Here is a 10,524-nt window from a genome sequence, read left to right as displayed (position 1 = left end):
TTCCTCAAACACATCAGAGTACTGGAAAAGTAATTCCTTCACCTTGTCATCAATGTTTTCCTCAGGTGATGATGATGCTTCAATTGCACTGCAGGAAGTTGTTGAGTTTTGATCTGAGCCAAAACAGTAGACTAGGAATCCCAAGGCTCCCTTCTTAGCCCAATTGCCCTTTTCCTTGGGAGTTACTTCCTTGAGGTCCACTCTCCCAGAGATGCCATGTAGTGTGACTTCCTTACCCTCCTTAACAAAGGATATTCCCAGTGGTCTTGTGTGTAACTGAATAGGAGAGAATTGTTCTAGCCAGTCCATACCTAACACCATGTCACAGCCCCCCATCCTTAGTAATTTAAAGTCTCTCTGGAACTCTTCTCCTTGCACTGTCCAGAGGAATTCACTGCATGCTTCGTCACACATAAGTGTTTGGCCATTGGCCACTGTGACATAGAGGGGATTGGTTTTATAAGTGTGTGTTTTGAGCCCTTGGATCACCATGGGGTCTAGGAAACTGTGAGTACTGCCTGTATCCACAAGAATGATTAGTTTTCTCTTGCCCACTCTTCCTAGTAATTTTATAGTACTTAATCCTTCCCCTCCCAACATAGCTAGAAGAGAAACTTCTGCCAGATCTCCATTCTTCTCAGCCTCCACAGAACTCAATGGTTCTTCTATTTTCTCTCCTTGTTCCAGCAGATCCTCTTCTAATCCTGTCATCAGATTAAATGTTCTTGGCTTACACTTGTGTCCATGTTGCCACTTCTCTCTGCAATAGAAGCACAATTTCTGCTCTTTGAGCCTTTCTATTTCAGCTTGGCTCAACTGTATCATAGACTTCCCTCTGTTCCCACTCACAGAGCCAACAGAAGAGGTTCCAGAACTGCTGGTGGATCCCTGATTTGGCCTCTTCTCCAACCATTCATTCCCCTTTAGACCTTCCTCAAATTGCTGGCATACACATATGCATCTGTCAGTGTTAGGGGGTTGGCAGTTTTCACAAAGCATCTTATGTGCCCCTTCAGTCCACTAATATAGTTCCTGATGAAGTAAAGTTCTGTCAGTGTGGGGTGGGTGAGCAACATCTGTATCTTCAACTCATCATACTTACAGTTGTACTCCTCCACACCTCCAATTTGTCTCAATCTCTTGAACTCTTCCTCCACACATTCCAGTCCAAGCGAGCTATACCTTTTGCACACATCTTCTGCGAAATCTTCCCAGAATACCCTTCCACCATGGTCAATCATGTACCCTTCAAACCACGCGTCAATTCCTCCCTTAATATAGAATGACGCATATTCCATCTTCAATTCATCCGGAATATGGTATAGGAAGAAAAATTTATTACACCTTCTAATCCATCCCCTAGGGTTCGTGCCATCAAACTCAGGAAAGTCAATTCTAGGCTTTGGCGCTCTCAAGTAATCATCATTGGGACGCAATATATGTCTATTTTGCTCATGATTCCCTACATGTACTCCTGAATTAACATCAGCTTGACTAAAGTTTGGGCGATTACCTCCTGCGCGATTGACTGATGAGCTTGCTCCCTCAGTGTGGCGTATCTGTACGCCGGCTGGAGTTTGATTAGCGGCTTGCTGCTGAGTGGCGGTGTTCTGATTTCCGATGGCCATCATCCATTGACGGACCTCGGCTTGGAACGATTGGAACCCTGCTTGGAAGGCTCCCATGGCTTTTACACTCGCTCTCTGGTTGTCATTCAGCTGCGCCTGAACCGCCTGCATCTGCTCTTGCATCTCGGCGATTTGTCTCGCAGCTTCGTCGTAGTCGCGGTGGGTGTTGGTCATCGTAGAAGCTCTGATACCAGTTGTAACGATTGCTTAGTGAAAGAAAGAAGGAAACTGTAAATTTTCTCATTAATTCTCAAAGACGGTTACATCCGTTATTTAAGTAGTACGACCAAGGGCATAATAGTCTTTTCAGCACGTAACTAACTCAACGGTTATACTCAAAACACTGCGTTTCACTAAGTTCATTACATATAGTTACACTTCCTAATTGATAGGAAGCATATATGTAAAGTTTGTGGTGAATAAGAATGAATGAGAATACTCCCGTATATTTTCCTGAGCAATATCAATTATCTTTTACTTTTCCCTCTCTCTTTGTTCGATGATTACTTTGGCGTTGATGATCACCGTGGATTAACATAAGGAAGAAAATATTTACGCCTAACACGTTATCAGGCTCTCAATCAATCCTAGCTGAACGGTACAGATTTCTTGAATCCTAATTATTTTCTTGTACAATGCTGTCAAATGTGAATGTGTAAAAATGTTAATTCTGAAAATATGTGCTACTCTATTTTTATTGCCCTGCAATTTATAAGATTTTGATTAGGGGTTGCATTTGCGTATTCAATGCATGAAATTAAAATTACCCTTGATTTTGTTTTCCCTCCACACTCTCGTTTTTCCTTTTCGTTTTTGCAGCAGTCAATTAATTTGGTTTCATTTCTAATTCTTTATCTGTATGTTTACGTAAAAATTTCTTTCTATGCTTCCGATCTAAGCTCTCCGGATTTTCCGAAATCCGTTGCGTATCCGTCGATTTTTCCGGCGAAGGGAGAGGCTGACACAGAAAGAGGCGGCGGTGACGTCCACTAGTTGCAGCGATGTCCTCAGCGTTGTTGGGCAATCGCGTTTCCGATGGTGGCTTGTCCATTGCGTGAAGATTGTTTTTCTGGCTTTCTGTTATTCTTTATGGTTTAATTTGGGCATAAAAAGATTTAGTTGTTTATGGTTGATTGTGGTTGTTTGTGTTTATATAATCTGCTTCTCGTTTTTCTTGCCTGTGTGCACGTATATACATGCATATTAGAAGCAGATTATTTTAGTTTATATCATATGCATGATTTAAGTTTTTGGATGTGTTCTGGTCCATGATATATTTATATACATTGGCGTAGTGTATGTATGAGAGATAATGATGTGCCTGTTTATTGGTATTGTGGGGTAGTATGCATATATACGTTTCAATTTGTATATCATCATGAATCGACATTACATTTGATTTACTTTGCCAAAGCGAGAAAAACAAAACCGACATTTTGTTTAAACTTAGATTTGAGAATGGTGCATTTCACAATATTATGTATATATCACTTTCAATAGTGGATAGTGCAACAACGCACACTTTCTTCACGAATAAGAGGTACTTTCATACTCTAACTAAGAAAAACGGCAATATTACAACTATTGCTAATGACGAGGTCCTCATAGTGGGCTTCGGTAGAGTTTCACTTATCCTTCGTAAGGGTACAAAGCTAATAATTGAAGATGCTCTTTTATACCTTCAATTTAAACATATCTAGCTTAGTTTTAAAGACATTAGGTCTAATGGCTTCCATATCGAAACCAAAACTTCATCATGACGCAGCTTGTAGAGGTTGAAGAGTTTGCTTCTCTATCCTCTTGATTATATCATACTTACATAAAAGCCAGTAATGCATGTAGTGCATTATCTATGACTTTTAAGAACCCACATTCCTTCCAATTATGACATGACCGGTTGGGTCACCCAGGGCAACAAATGATGGCCCGAATTATTTCTAACTAAGCTGGACATGATTTCTCTAGCTCCAATATTTTTCTTACACAACAATATACGTGTATTGCTTGCGCGAAAGGCAAATTAATTGCACGCCTAACACGTACTAAAGTTGGACATGAATCCTCAGTTTTTCTCCAAAGATTACAGGGTGACATTTGTGGACCAATCCAACCATCATCTGGACCTTTCAGATATTTCATGGTCCTTATTGATGCTTCCACTCAGTGGACTCACGTTAGTCTACTATCCACTAGAAATAAAGCATTCGCCAAATTTGTTGCGAAAATCATTGAATTGAATGCCCAATTTCCTTATTATCTAATTAAATCTCTTAGAATGGACAATGCTGGAGAATTCACATCGAAAACATTTGATGATTACTGAATGGCTATGGGCATAAAAGTGGAGCATCCGGTACCTCATGTCCACACACAGAACGGTCTAGCAGAATCTTTGATTAAGCGTATTAAATTGATTGCTAGACCATTAATGCTTCAAAAGTCCAGTTTACCAGCTACTTGTTGAGGACACGCAGTGTTACATGTTGCAAATCTAGTACAACTCCGACCCACTGCATATCATGATTACTCCCCTTTACAGCTAGTACGAGGGTTAGAACCAGACATTTCCCACCTGCGTATATTTGGTTCTGCAGTCTATGTCCTCATACCACCTACACGTCGTACCTCTATGGGACCACAACGAAAACTAGATATTTATATTGGTTATGAATCTCCTTCTATTATTAAATACTTAGAGCCCATAACCGGGGACCAATTTACTGCAAGGTATGCAGACTGCATCTTTGATGAAGATCATTTCCCGGTATTATGGAGAGATAAGAGCCCACAATTAATGAAATGCCGAGAAATTTCATGGGATGAAAAAGATCTTCAATACCTAGAAAATAATTAATTTGAAAAATTTAGCAAATAACCTGCTAGACGCTTTTACTGTTTTAAGAAGAGTGACTACATCTCAAACTCCTGCTGAAAATGCTCCAGCAAGAGTAGAAGTCCCCAAAGAACAAAATATACATACTGACACCCCCCCCCCCATCGCCAGAAGTGTGGGAGACTAGTAGGTGCAAAAGATATAAATCCGCGGAAAACCCGAATTAGTAAAAGCTCTCAATCACTCCACAAAGTTATCAACCGTCCATAAGACGGAAAACCCAGTCAACCCGTACGTGCTCCATATAATATTGACACTAGGTATGCGGAACATCCAGATCAAAATATTGTGAGAAATGACGATGATCTGGTTGATATAAATATAGAAACTGCCATTCACTATGCTGATACAGGAGAAACTTATAATAGAGATTTAACAGTCGTCCACGACACTTTTGCTTGCACAATTGCCTATAAAGTATCATGTGATAATCTGGATCCAGAACTAAAATCAATAACGGAGTGCCGGAAGCGCTCTGATTGGTTAAAATGGAAAGAGGCAATTGAGGCTGAGCTTAACTCTCCGAATAAAAGGAAAGTGTTTGGTCCCATCGTACTTACCCCGAAAGATGGGATCCCAGTAGGATCCAAGTGGGTGTTCGTATGGAAGAGGAATGAAAATAATGAGATGGTTAGATATAAAGCGAGATTAGTTTCTCAAGGGTTTACGCAGAGGCACAGAATTGATTTTGAGCATACATATTCTCATGTAATTGATGGCACATCGTTCCGCTATTTAATCTCACTAGTAGTAAAACTAAATTTAAATGTGCAGTTGATGGATGTAGTGACCGTGTACCTATTTGGGTCATTAGATGCCGATATATACATGAGAATACCCGAGGTCATTGAAAACCCCATTATGAAGGAGAAAAATGACCGCAACATATATAGTATCAAACTTCAAAAATCACTGTACGGTTCGAAGCAATCAGGTAGAATGTGGTATAACTGATTAAGTGAATTCCTCCTGAAGAAGGGATATGTAAACAATGATATTAGTCCCTGTTTCTTTATTAAGAAGTCATTTGATGGTTTCTGCATTATCTCCATCTATGTAGATGACATAAACATTGTCGGGACACACAAAGATCTTGTTGAAGTAAGTTCATGCTTAAAATTGGAATTTGAAATGAAAGATTTGGGGAAAATCAAGTTTTGCCTCGGCTTGCAGATCGAGCATCCCCCTGATGGAATTTTTGTACACCAGTCAATTTATACAAATAAACTCTTGGAGAAATTTTATATGGATAAATCACATCCCCTCAGCACTCCGATGGTCGTTCGGTACCTTGAAGAGGACAAAGACCAATTTAGGCCTAAGGGGATGATGAGGATGTGATAGGACCTGAAGTCCCATACTTAAGAGCCATTGGCGCATTACTCTATCTAGCTAACTGCACTAGGCCCGATATTGCTTTTGCAGTAAATTTACTTGCTAGATTTAGTGCCTTCCCAACCCAAATATCAGACACTGGAAGGGGATAAAGCATATCCTCAAATATCTCCAAGGTACAAAATATCTTGGTCTTTATTTTGAGAAAAACCAGGATACTACATTAGTGGGTTATTCAGATTCTGGCTACCTGTCTGATCCCCACAATGCCAAATCTCAAATTGGTTATGTTTTTCTTTGTGGAGGTACATCTATTTCATGGAGATCTGTCATTCAAGCACTAGTTGCTACCTCATCTAATCATTCAGAGATTATTGCCCTGTATGAGGCTTCACGAGAGTGCGTATGGTTGAGGTCCCTGATACATCATATCAATAGCTCATGCGGTATAGAAAGCAAAGATGGTATTCCCACTGTCCTGTATGAGGACAATGCGGCATGTGTTGCACAGATGAGCAATGGATATGTTAAAGGGAACCTTACAAAACATATTGCACCTAAGTTCTTTTATCCGCATGAACTCCATAAGAGTGGCGAAATCCTTGTTCAGAAGGTTCGCTCATGTGACAATCTGGCAGATCTGTTCACAAAATCCCTATTTACATCCACCTTTGAAAAATATGTTCACAGAATTGGGATGCGTAGGCTTGAAAGGTTGTTATCTTCAGGGGGAGAAACAACCTCTAGATGGTTTTGAGCAATTGGCCTAGAAGACCATCATAATCTTGAAGATTAAGCCTTGAAGGCATTGGTTGTACTCTTTTTCCCTTAAGTTTTTTCCCACTGAGTTTTCTTAATCTATGGTTTTTAATGAGGCAACCAGTGTAACGCATGACTACACATACATCATGTACTTTTTTCAATTCCTTGATTAGGTTTTTCCCCATAGGTTTTTTAACGAGGCATAATCACGGGAAGATAATGTCTAAGGGGGAGTGTTATGAAGACTTAGTCTCTGGCAAAGTTTGTGGCCATTATGCTTCAGAGATAGTTACACTCCCTAATTGATAGGAATCATTTATTATAGGGAAAATTGTAATTTATGCCCCTCACAAATATGTCAATTATCAATGTTACCCCTGACTTATTAGTGGTGTAAATGTTGCCCCTCAATTTTCAAAACGTGACATATATTGCCCTTCCCCTGAATTATTAGTGATGTAAATGTGGTTACGCATCGCCTTTCTTGTTCGAAGACCACGTTTTTTCCTCAATTTTTCTTTCTTCGCTTGTTCTCCTTCCGTCGACAACAATATTTCTCCTTCTTCATATTAGGAGAGGGGCAATATGTCACGTTTTGAAAATTGAGGGGCTACATTTACACCACTGATAATTCAGGGGTAACAATGATAATTGATATATTTGTGAGGGGCATAAATTACAATTTTCCCTTTATTATATATATTGTATATGTAAAGTTTGTGGTGAATAAGAATGAATGAGAATTCTCCCGTATATTTTCCTGAGCAATATCAATTATCTTTTACTTTTCCCTCTCTCTCTGTTCTATGATTACTTTGGCGTTGATGATCACCGTGGATTAATGTAAGGAAGAAAATATTTACTCGTAAAAAGATATTTTTTTTCTTCAATCAATTGATCCCTAATAATGGTACTAAAAGCAACATTTCAAAAATAAACTAATTACTAAACTACTTTAATTGCCAACTACTATATAATGTGATGATACCTCTTTTACCATTCTAAATGGATGGTCATAGAATCGAACCTCGATGATAGGGACTTTCATTCTTTGGGCTAAAAATGTTTGAGAAAGTATAAAACAGATACTATCTTGTAAAGAATTATAAGTGTGTTAAAAAAAACACCTACTTTAATTGTTTGACCTAATAATTTTTTTTTTAAAGAGGATCAAATTAAAAAAACTAAATATTTATTATATTTTAAAATGGCCTATCTAGGTTGGGCAACTTGGGACAAATGACCTAAACTAGGCCCTTTTTAAAGAAAACTTAACTTGGCTATAACGTACTATTTTTAAGACAATAAAGACAAATTTTTATGTCCTAAATAAATTTTATTATTTTTGTAGTTCTTTTCTTTTGAGTTTTGGCTCTTTATAATTTTATTGTTTCTTTTTGCTCGCCTAGCATTTTTTTGATCGCGTAATTTTGGATTGTTGATTTAGGCTAGATCTATGGTTGACATTTAACAATAATTTTTTTTTTACCTAAAGCCTTCCTTCACACAAACAAAACACCTTAAGAACACAAACCATACACCTAATGTTTTAAAATGGAGCACCTTAAGTTTCAACAACTAACGCACCTTAAGCATACAAATCACGCACCTTAAGAAGGAAAACTACACACCTAAAGCTTTAGGACGACGCACCTTAAGTTTCAACAACTGACGCACCTTAAGAAGAAAAACCACAGATCTAAAGCTTTAGATCGACGCAATCAAGTTTTCAACACTTGACGCATCTTAAGCCACACAATACAAAAACCACTCACCTTAAGCACAAAAATCAAGCACCTTAAAAAAGAAACCACGCACCTTAACTTTGATCTATATTATGCAAAATGACCAACTTGCCACTTGCATGCTTTTTTAATCGCTGTTAATCCTGGACGCTGATTTAGGCAAGATCAATGGCTCAAATTTAACCGCACAACAGCACGAGACACACCCAACCGCACGGGAACTGAATTATACACACACACACACACACCGATGGGTTCCGGTACGTGTATAGGCTTCTCGTGCGGTTGACGCACCTTAAGTACACAACCCACGCACCTTAATCACACAAACAAAGCACCTTAGGCATACAAACCACGCACACCTAAATTTTTAAGCCAACGCACCTGAAGTACACAAACCACGTTACTTAGAAACACAAGCCACGCACCTAAGGTTTTAAAATGACGCACTTTAAGTTTCAATAACTCACGCACCTTAAGCATACAAATCACGCACCTTAAGAAGGAAAACCACGTACTTTAAGTACACAAACCTCGCACCTTAAGAACACAAATCACGCACCCAAGGTTTTAAAATAGCACACCTTAAGTTTCTAACCTTGCACCTTAATAATTGCACAACCGCACTTGAGAAGGCCAATAGCACGGGAACCCATATATATATATATATATATATATATATATATATATATATATATATATATATATATATATATATATATATATATATATATATATATATAAAATATAGATTTTGGTTCCTTTGGGAACAGGTCTTCCCGTGCGTTCAGTGCGGCATACACCATTAGGTATGCCTAAACGCACCATACAGTGTTCGAGAATACACCAGAATAAACTGCACCACACAAAAAAAAAAATAAAAAAATATACCACACGTAATGGTGTATTTTCGAACACTGTGTAGTGCATTTATACATACCTAATGGTGTATGCCGCACTGACCGCACGGGAAGACATATATATATATATATATATATATATATATATATATATATATATATATATATATATATATATATATATATATATATATATATATATATATATAAATAGGATCATATGAGAACACTTCGTTAAGTGTAAACGTGAGAACAAATCGTGTGCATCCATCTAATATTTTTTAATGATCTAGATTAGATTAAGTGTGTGCGAACGCGAATTAAATGTGTGCAAACACGATTAAGTGCGTTTGCACACATTTAATTTGCGTTTGCACACACTTAATCTAATCTAGACAACTAAAAAATATTAGATGTATACACACGATCACGTTCTCATCTAAGCAAGTGTACTGTTATCATTGGAACCAGTGGCGGAGCCAGAAAGTTGGGGTTGGGGGGGCCAAATTTGTAGAGAAAATTTATCATCTTAGTCGATATTAGTACCAACCACATATTATTATTATATATATATATATATATATATATATATATATATATATATATATATATATATATATATATATATATATATACCATATATGATTGTGCCATTTATTATTGATAATTATTGTTAATTATCCTATTTGCAATAATATATGAAATATGTAATTATATGAGTACGATCGTTAAGATTGTCAAACATTACTTTTGAATTTTTTACATAACACAAAAATTATACAATAGTAAAAAATAGGAAAAATTACACTTTTAATCACTAAGTTATAGGGTAATTGAAGAATTCATAATTATTAGTCGTGCTTCCTTTTCGTCCCTAAAATATACTCCGTAATTGATGTTGCAAATTTCGTCCCTTTACTAACAAAACATTAGGAACGAAGTATAGCTTAGAAAGGAAGAGTGACCGCAACTTGTTATTAAAAGGTCGAAATTTACAACGTCAATTATAGCTTAGGGACGAAAAGTGAACACGATCAACAATTATAGACGAATTCTACAATTATTTCATAACTTAGGGACGAAAAGTGCAACTTTCAAGTTCATTTAATATATACATAATAGATAGATTATTTTTTAAAAAAAAATTAGGAGGGGGGCCAAAAGTGTAATTTATCCATATTATAATAATATATACCTATATATTTACTAAAAATGGGAGTGGGGTGAGGGGGGCCAGGGCCCCCCTTGGGGTAGGGGTGGCTCCGCTCCTGATTGGAATACTACTTGTTAGGAACATTGTA

The sequence above is a fragment of the Ipomoea nil genome, unplaced genomic scaffold (genome assembly GCF_001879475.1).
Source record: "Ipomoea nil cultivar Tokyo-kokei standard unplaced genomic scaffold, Asagao_1.1 scaffold2167, whole genome shotgun sequence".
NCBI lineage: Eukaryota > Viridiplantae > Streptophyta > Magnoliopsida > Solanales > Convolvulaceae > Ipomoea > Ipomoea nil.
Note: the sequence above shows the minus strand (reverse complement) of the source record.